General features: G+C 35.8%; 1 long non-coding RNA gene and 1 pseudogene across 1 annotated transcript; both read left to right on the top strand.

Annotated features, from left to right (window-relative positions):
- Positions 1-3,643: 3,643 nt before the first annotated feature.
- On the top strand, positions 3,644-4,852 carry LOC141838431 (uncharacterized). Its single transcript, XR_012602643.1, has 3 exons — positions 3,644-3,701; positions 4,494-4,600; positions 4,690-4,852. It is a non-coding gene; the product is annotated as an uncharacterized LOC141838431 (long non-coding RNA).
- A 1,518-nt stretch (positions 4,853-6,370) lies between these two features.
- On the top strand, positions 6,371-9,525 carry LOC141838430 (putative alpha,alpha-trehalose-phosphate synthase [UDP-forming] 9; annotated as a pseudogene).
- Positions 9,526-9,702: the final 177 nt, after the last annotated feature.

The raw sequence follows: 9,702 nt of genomic DNA, 5'->3' as shown, positions 1-9,702 counted from the left end.
AATCACCTAATAACTTAGCCAAATCCAATGACTTAAGATATGTTTGCACCAAAATACTTCACATTACATTCAAACTTTGAAAATATGAGTTTATCCAGTGGGCTCAATCTTATAAATCTTGGCTTCTCAAGTAAACTTGGTTCTCAATTCATTATGTTCAAATCTAATCAGCCAAATAAAATTGAATTTAAAAGTATAGTAAAACTTTATATATATATATATATATATACATATATAAATAAGATTATTAATTTGATAACAAATTTACATTTAATCATCTTGATTTCAAAATTGAAGTATTAAATTAACCATTTCGGATTAATTATTTAAAAAAAACTATTTTAAGTTAAATTACCATATTATATATTTTTCACATAGATTTTAATTACTTGAGAAAAACGGAGGCTGGACATAAAGAAAGTGCAGGCCAGACAGGCGTCGACGTCCGCGTGGGGAGAACTGGACGGTCGAAGTCCAAGCGACGTGATTGGCTGCGACTAAATCTTCCGAGGCGGGTCCCACAACGATCTCGGCCCTCGTGGCGCAACCCCATCGCTTCCTTCCTTCCTTCCGCCCCACGCCTCCGCGTCAACGACAGCGGCGCCCTCCGCCCCCGCATACAATAGATAACGCGGGTCCCGCCGCCGCCCACCTCCATCCGACCCATCGCAACCGTCCGCTGTGGATATGCTCGCGCGCATCGTCCGTCGGATCGCCCTCGACAACCGGGCCGAGCATGGCGATGTCGTCCGTTTCGGGTCAAGTGTCCCAATGACAGCCCTCGACGTTGTCATTAATCACGGATACGCCATCCTCCATGTTCAGGATAAGGGCCTCCAGTTAAATTGTACCCGACTTCTCACCATTCGGGGCCATGTAGCTATGTCAGGGACCCACCCCATTCGATGTGTTTGGCACCAAGTTGATAAACCTACAATTTGTTAAACCACGTATCTAAATTTTCAAATATTCAAATCATGCTGTTGCATTTTTTAAATAACTCCTTCACCTATCCACTTACCTAAACCTAAATAAAAATAATAATAAATTATAAAAAGAAAAGATCTTAAGGTAGCTCGGTCCTCGACTAGGCTACAATCTTTTTAGCCATTGATCAATGGAAAGATAGATTCGTCTTAGCTATTCATTGCTTCTTCATTATGATCGAGATCAAATTCTACGAAGGATCCTTTTACGAAATTTATTTTGAAAATGATGAATGATCAAGAGATAGCATGGTCGAAGAGATATAAACGACGATGGATGAGATAGGTGGATACATGACATATCAAGCGAATCCTAGAGATTAGGTTGACAACCTTATCCGTCACATGAATACAATAGATCTTTTTGTATGTGGGGGACTCTTAGCTTTACGTACGACCTTGTGCATAATGCATCCTATCTTTAATTACAACTTTGCGCGTGCATCCTTTAAAAATTTAATTTTTCAAAATGACCCTTAAAATTTATAAATGGGTTAGAATGCACATCTTTGTCTTATTCAAGAAATACTTGCCACATTTACCTTTCTCTTTTACTTGTTTGATTAATGACAATTGATTTATCAAGTAAGTTTGATATTTTATCCACCGATCGAGAGAAATAATAATGTCACTGTTCTTACATTGCTAAGGTGTACAATAATAAGACTAGGTGGAGCAAATTTTTAACTTCTCATTAAGCGAGAAAGTAGGGATGTGAATACCTAAGGATGAGGATGAGTATGACGATGAATATAATAAATGAGGATAGAGATAGAGAATACATAATCTGATATCAAATCCAACCTATTGCCATACGTAGTGAAAAGAGAAATGAGTTATGAAATGAATTCTTGTAGTGAGAAGAGAAATGAGTTATGAAATTGATTCCCTATGCTCTTGCGTGGCAATTCAAATTTAAGCAAAATATATGCATAACAAGTATAATTACGAGTGGGGCAAGGTGGAGTAGGTTAGATTGTCTCTCTAGAAATTTAACAACATGAATAATATTTTATATTGAATCACATTTTAAGTTGTTTATGATGTTATTATTCTTATCCTATTTATAGTGAATTTAAAATTTATTTCTCGTGTTATTAATATGTGAAATTGATATTAAAATGTTGTGGCACGATTTGCATGATTTGTCACTAATTGTCAAACCCTATTTTGATCTTTCATCTTAGATTCTTTATGAAGATGTGTGTGTTCCCTTCCTTAGGTTAAAAGCTTCCTATATTTTGGCTAACACTATCTTTGATTTGATTAATATTTATTTATTCATGAAATGAAATAAAAAAAAGAGTTTTATAATAATAATAGCATTGTTATTTTTATATGTAAATTTTAATATATATAAATCATGAAATATTCTACAACCCATTAAATTTCAATTAATGATAATTAATTGGTTTTGCAGTCCAATCTTATCCAATTGCTTTTTGTCAACGATTAATTAATTATTCATGCCGTCTTATTAAAATGATTAAATACAAAAATATATATCATTTTCTTTATCGTCAACCAAACCACTAATTTATTTCTCCAATAATTGGAATGCAAAAAAAAAAGAAAAAAAAAAGAATATTTATAGAGGAAAATTGAATTGGCCAAATATTAATCTTAGAAAGTCATATCCATGTTGATAATTTTAAATTAACTTAACAAAACTTTTAAGGCAATCAACTTTTAATTAATTACTTTTTTCAAAACCTAATCTTGGCATTATGGATAATGGTGCATGACACGTTAATTAAAAAGCAAAAAATAAATAATGCAGGTTAAAACTACTTTAATTTGATTAAAATTTTATATATAAAATACTTTTATATTAAAATAATGCTTATAAATTTAATTTAAAATTCTCAAGCTTATCAAACTTACTTTAATAGTTGTAGCAACTATATCCTAAATAAATTATAATAAAAAATATTTTGATATAATAATATTAAATTAATTTATTTTATAATAATTTTAGTCGTAATTAATATAATAATATTGAAATAAGAATATTTGTGAGATGAAAAATATGATAGGACAATAACTAATTAAATCATACAATTGGGGCCATTTGTACTTCTTCAATTGGATTTATCATTTCATTCATTTGCTAATTATATTTAAAATCATCTTATTTTAATTGATCCTACTTTTTTGAATAAAAATTTAATTAATTAATTTTTAATGTCCCATCAAAACCTTCCTCTCTCTGTAATTTATAAAGGATATGGTCAAGTGTTCCAATTAGGTATCCCAACCTTATCCAATCCTAACTTAGGCTCATAATTTAATATATAGTTGCGGGATTGGTTTGCAAATGTTCAGAAGTACAAGGGTGTTTTTGAAACATGGCTAAGTGGCAGTCTCGTAAATAAGTACACATTGATGGGCTAAAGGAATTATAGCAAAAATATTATTAGTAATAAATAAAGTTAAATAACTGGATAAACATTTATTAAAAAGAGACAGAGAGGAAGCATGGCGAAAAGCGCTATAAAACCAATAAAGCCGAGATTTAATGCCGTCCATTTCGATCCCCTTCCTCACCGAACGTTTCCATCTCCCCCTCTGGTCTGCCCTCCGCTTCGTCGCCATCTCGAATCTCCAGGCAGAGAGCGAGCGAGAAGAAGCGACGCCGTCTCTCGAGCTGCTTTGACTGCGCGTCGAGGCCCTCTGTAAGATCGAGGCTTTCGCTCCGGGTTGCCGCACTCGTAGGTGAGTGCCACTGGTTGGACTTGGCTGATGTTAGGATGCTAGCGGTGGGTTCTTGATGGATTTGTTTGTGCTTGTTGCTTGACTGGCGTCTGCGTGGTCAGCGTTTGAGGAAGTTTGGATCGAGAGGTTTGGTTTGGGAGATTGCCCTGATGTTGTTTGGTTTGGGAGATTCTGGATGAGCTTGCCTCTGTCGGTCGAATTTGTTGTTTTTCTAAAAAAAACGAATTTTATCTGTCGCCGCGATTGTTTATGCATACGCGAGGAGAGTATTTCTACAAAGGTCGGATTTTGTTTCACTTTTTTTCTTCTTGTTGGTTTGTTTGCGGATATTGTTTTTTAGGTTTATCTCTTGTGTCCACATATGGAAAAAATGGGGTGACTATTTGGAAACGGACGTAATAATTAAGTTGATTTTGACGTTTTTACATTTGGAGACGGCTTTTATGTGCTTTCTTGGTTTTTCATTATCTTTTCATGCTTATCTCAGAGACGGTTTCAATTCTTAGCACGCGAAGAATTTTGCTTGGTGATTGAAAGTTTTGTCTTAGCTGACCCCACTTTGGGATAAGGCTTGTTTTGTCTGATTAAAACTTATTTCTTAAACTTACAAGACTAGTATCATCTTGCTAAGACTGAAAAAAGCAATCCAGTATTTATTGTGATGACCGATTGCAAAGGGCACTGCCATTATGTTTATTAAATGGATGTTCTAAATCTGCGTGACTGACTTGAATGTAGACCTTTAGATAAACCCTTAATTGGTACGCCTGATTATCTCGGTCAGTTTTCTAGGTGATGTTGTACAAAATTGGAGTTCATGTCACAGCCGTGGCTACCAGATTTGTTGTTATAAATTCCCTACTTTCATATGCAATAGTCAGCACATCATGGCAGCCATGGTCAGTTAGTAATGGCGATCCCATTTAGCAACAATTTTCCTTTATGTGAGCGACACCAATGATTTTGTGACTTCTAGTGTTTCCTTCAGGTGGTGCTTGTGAGGTTTCAATCAGGAGGGGGGATGTCTAAATGGCTTTTGCGGGAAGATTGAGGGTGATTAGAAGCAATAAGTTATTGTTTCCCTTGTTGCCAAATTGGAAGTTTGCATTCCATGCCCTGAGTTATTTTTGCAAATGTGACTCGGTGATAGATTTAGTGGTGTTTCAAATTCAGTTATATTTTAGAATTGTCAATGACCAAACTTGTGAAGTTAGTTTCTCAATTTTTTTTTTGTCAAATTCTTAAGTGATGGGATTTGTCTTTTGGTGACGCCAGGTGAAAGTTACCAGCATTCATTATAATGTTAAACTGGTCTTTTCAACCATTCGTCGTCTTATTCCTATTTGATTTAAACATTATGACAACAATAATGGATTGTAATGATGACATTCAGCATAAAAACAATTATCATTGACCAAATCATTCTGCATGTTGAAAGGGTATTATTAAGTATAAAAAAATTCAATTATTTCAACATTCAAAAAATTACATTTTTGGTCAATAAACTATACCAATGAATTCCTACTATATATCCATATAAAAGGAAAAAGTATTTACTAGAATCAGAAAGGCTCAACCTCTGGATCTATCAAAAACACTGATAGATCCTATGATATATGTTCTAGATGCATCTGTTTTTGGTAAAATTGAAATAATAGTTTGTACAAAGAAGTCTTAGTATAACATCCTATGATATATGTTTTTATACTGTATCTCTCTTCCTCCTTGCAGCATCCCTGTTAATATAAATTATAAACTGTCTGTTTGTGATTATGCTTGGTCATTCAAGATTTTTTTTTTTCAGACTTAACAATCACTTAAGCATCATCAAATCTCCTGAATTAGGTGTCATCCAGTTCTTTGTTGGTTAGTTCAAGTTGTCTTTTCGCTACATTTTTACAGTTGCACTTTGTGATACTTTTTAGAACTTTTGATGCCTTTTGATTTTAATAATGAATAGCAAACTGATAGTCATATAGAGATTGATGATCTAATTATATTGCATTGACTGCAGCTGTTGAACCTAATCAGTTATCCATTGTGTGTGTGTGTTTTTAAAGATATTACCCATTTTGGGAGTCTTAATGATATTCAATAAATAAGTGATGATATAGGGATCTAAGGATCTTGTTCCTCCACACTGGTTCATGCATAAAATCTGTAACTTGCCCTTTATTTTATGTATGATATCTCCTCTTCAAGTACAGAAAATCACACTTCACAAACATTCAATAGCTTCCATGCTGTGCTGATTTATGTTTACTCATGTAATTGCATAGACAATGAAATCTCTCAAATTCTAGAACCCTTAGTTTTTCACTTGAATGTTTTCTTCACTTTTCAGTTGTGATATAGTTGGTGAACCTTGCCATTCTAGGAATCTCGCCTATTGTTAATTTTCAGTTAATTTATTATACGTATATTCAACCTTCACATTGAAAATAAAGCATATATTTTTTCTTATTTTATTATCATTATTTAACAATTGATTATATGCATGCAAAACTCTGAAGGTTTTAAATTCTGAAAAATGTTTTGAATTTGCAATGTTCTGTTGATATATGCTTGATAATAATCGTATGTCATATGTATGATGTTTATTTAAACTTTTAACAGCTGTGTAGCTTGTAGTATGTATCCTTTATGAGCCTACTGGACCAAGTGTTTAATGGTTTTTGATATGTCTTCTGTTTGTTTCACAGTTTTGATTCCTAGGCTTACTGTATATGAACTCTGGAAGAATTTTGGGGTGTATTTGTAACTGAGAGCTCTTTCTCCTTTGCTATCACTCATTGAGATTCATAGAGCATTGAGAAAAATGTGGTCACAAACAATCACAATCACTGTCAACCTTTTTGACTTGGGGTCTGATAATACAATAGATTTTGATACTATTAAGTCACTTTCTAGAGTGATGACAACTGCAGGAATCATAAATGACATGGATGGAACAAGTACTGAAGAAGATTTATGTCGTCCTAAACTATCAATCCAGAACCGCAAAATCATTGTAGCCAATTTCCTTCCACTGAACTCTGTTAAAGATGAAAAAACTGGACAATGGTGCTTCGCATGGGATGATGACTCACTTCTATTTCAGCTTAAAGATGGTTTTTCTTCTGATACTGAAGTCATGTATGTAGGAAATCTTAAGGCTGATATAGACATAAGCGAGCAAGACAAGGTTTCCCAGAAGCTTTTGGCAGAATATAAGTGCATGCCGACATTCCTTCCACCTGATCTCTTTAAGAGGCACTACCATGGATTCTGCAAGCAGCAACTTTGGCCTCTTTTCCATTACATGCTTCCTATCTCCCTTCATAAGGGTGATCTCTTTGACCGTTCTCTTTTTCAAGCTTATATTTCAGCAAACAACAAATTTGCAGATAAGGTTTTGGCGGTAATGAACTCAGACAGTGACTCTGTGTGGATCCATGATTATCATCTTATGCTTCTTCCAACATTCTTAAGGAAACGAGTACACCGAGCGAAGATTGGTTTCTTCCTTCATAGCCCATTTCCCTCTTCTGAAATATACCGAACATTACCAGTCAGAGATGAAATACTCAAGTCACTGCTTAATGCTGATTTAATTGGCTTCCAGACATTTGATTATGCACGGCACTTCTTGTCTTGTTGTAGCAGGATGCTGGGACTGAATTACGAGTCAAAACGGGGTTATATTGGACTTGAATACTTTGGTCGTACTGTGAGCATCAAGATTCTCTCAGTGGGTGTTCACATTGGCCGACTTCATTCTTTACTCAATCATCCTAATACCATTTCAAAAGTTCACAGAGATTGAGGAAAAATTCAAGGGAAAGAAATTGTTACTTGGTGTGGATGACATGGATATATTTAAAGGCATTAGCCTGAAGTTGTTAGCATTTGAGCTTTTACTTGAGAGGAGTCCTACTCTTAGAGGGGATATTGTCCTAGTGCAGATTGTGAATCCTGCTAGAAGCACAGGGAGAGATGTCAAAGAAGCAAGTGAGGAAGCAATAACTATCGCTGAAAGGATAAATGATTCATTTGGCACTCCAGGCTATGAGCCAGTGGTACTTATCCACCAGCCTATGCCTTTCCATGAAAAAATTGCTTTTTATGTGGCAGCTGAATGCTGCATTGTAAATGCAGTGAGGGATGGAATGAACTTAGTTCCTTATGAGTATGTAGTTTGTAGGCAGGGAACTGAGAAAATGGATGAGAGTAGACGTATCAGTATTGGCTGTGCTCATGCAAGCACACTTATTGTATCTGAGTTTGTTGGTTGCTCTCCATCACTTAGTGGAGCTTTTAGGGTGAACCCTTGGAGTGTAGAGGATGTTTGTGATGCTCTGTATCTATCACTGAAGTTAGAAGATTCAGAAAAACAGATGCGCCATGAAAAGCATTATCGGTTTGTCAGTTCGCATCATGTTTCTTACTGGGCTAGCAGTTTTTCTCACGATCTGGAGAGAGCATGCAAGGACCATTACAATCAAAGGTGTTGGGATCTTGGCTTTGGCATAAATACCCGGGTGCTTTTCCTGTCGCCAAATTTTAGAAAATTGAAATTAAGCCATATTAAATCTGCCTACGAAAACACTTGCAGTCGAGCTATATTTTTGGACTACGATGGCACCATTATGCCTGAAGCATCCGCTAGCAAAACTCCAAGCCAAGAAATCTTATCTATCCTGAACAGCTTATGTAGTGATCCAAACAATACTGTATTTCTTGTAAGCGGGAGAGGCAGAGACTCTCTTGGCGATTGGTTTTCTTCATGTGAAAACCTGGGAATTGCTGCTGAACATGGCTATTTCATCAGGTACGTATGTGAAAGCCCCTCATCCTACTTGATTTGCAATTTATAATGTTAGTCCCTTTACTATCTGGTCTTATTCTAATCATTAGGTGGAAAAAGGATGCCGAGTGGGAATCAACTCAGTTCCTGCTGTCTTGGATTGGATGAAGATCGCACAACCTGTAATGCAATTGTACACTGAGGCTACAGACGGCTCTTTTGTAGAACAAAAGGAGAGTGCAATTGTATGGCATCATCAAAATGCAGATCCCGACTTTGGTTCATGCCAAGCCAAAGAGCTGCTAGATCATCTTGAGAGTGTTCTGGCAAATGAACCAGTGGTCGTCAAGAGCGGTCAGCATATCGTTGAAGTAAAACCGCAGGTGTGTGCTTTAATGTTGGCTAGTCGACTTCTTGGTTGCTTTATCTCTTGCTGTATATAGGAACTGACAAGAAGAATATCATGTGCAGGGAGTGAGTAAAGGTGTGGCAGTCGAGAAGCTTATTGGGGCTCTGACCAAGAGTGGGAAGCCCCCAGATTTCGTGCTGTGCATCGGGGACGACCGATCCGATGAAGACATGTTTGAAAGTATCAACAGTACAACTTCAAGCAATCAGATTCCCTCAGCTCCTAAAGTTTTTGCATGCACAGTTGGTCAAAAGCCAAGCAAAGCAAAATACTACGTTCAAGATTCCGGTGAAGTTATTAGGTTGTTGTGCGAGATTTCTTCCTTTTCAACTCAAAATGACAAAGACCAACAGTAGTAGGAAGGTCTCCTTCAGGGACCTAATTGAGAATTTGATTATCTGACACAAAATTTATTCGATTCATCTTCTACTAATGGAATCTGTACATCCGGATGGTCTTCCAAGTGATATGGCTTTCCTCCTTGCTGATCCTCATGACTCAAACACATTCCAAAGACTTCTCCTTTGTTTGTGCACTAAAAATGCAGAAAAAGGTTCATGAACTGAAGGCAGTTTTGTTACAAGTTCTCATAGTACATTCATGATGATCTATCGCCATTAATTTCTACAGATTGTGGCGCGTTCAGAGATTGACAGTAATTTGAGTGAAATATGATCATTCATCGCATTCATTTATGTTTTTGTTGGACGTGTTCATTCATCGGTTTTTTTTTTTTTTTTTGAACTTAAAGAACAGTTCTACTATACTTCAGAATTCCCTTTTAACTATTTTACTCGGAACCATTT

The sequence above is a fragment of the Curcuma longa genome, chromosome 11, assembly GCF_044706935.1.
Source record: "Curcuma longa cultivar G26 ecotype Majalengka, Jawa Barat chromosome 11, ITB_CL_G26_1.1, whole genome shotgun sequence".
In the NCBI taxonomy this organism is placed as follows: domain Eukaryota; kingdom Viridiplantae; phylum Streptophyta; class Magnoliopsida; order Zingiberales; family Zingiberaceae; genus Curcuma; species Curcuma longa.
This window is presented reverse-complemented; position numbering and strand designations above follow the sequence as displayed.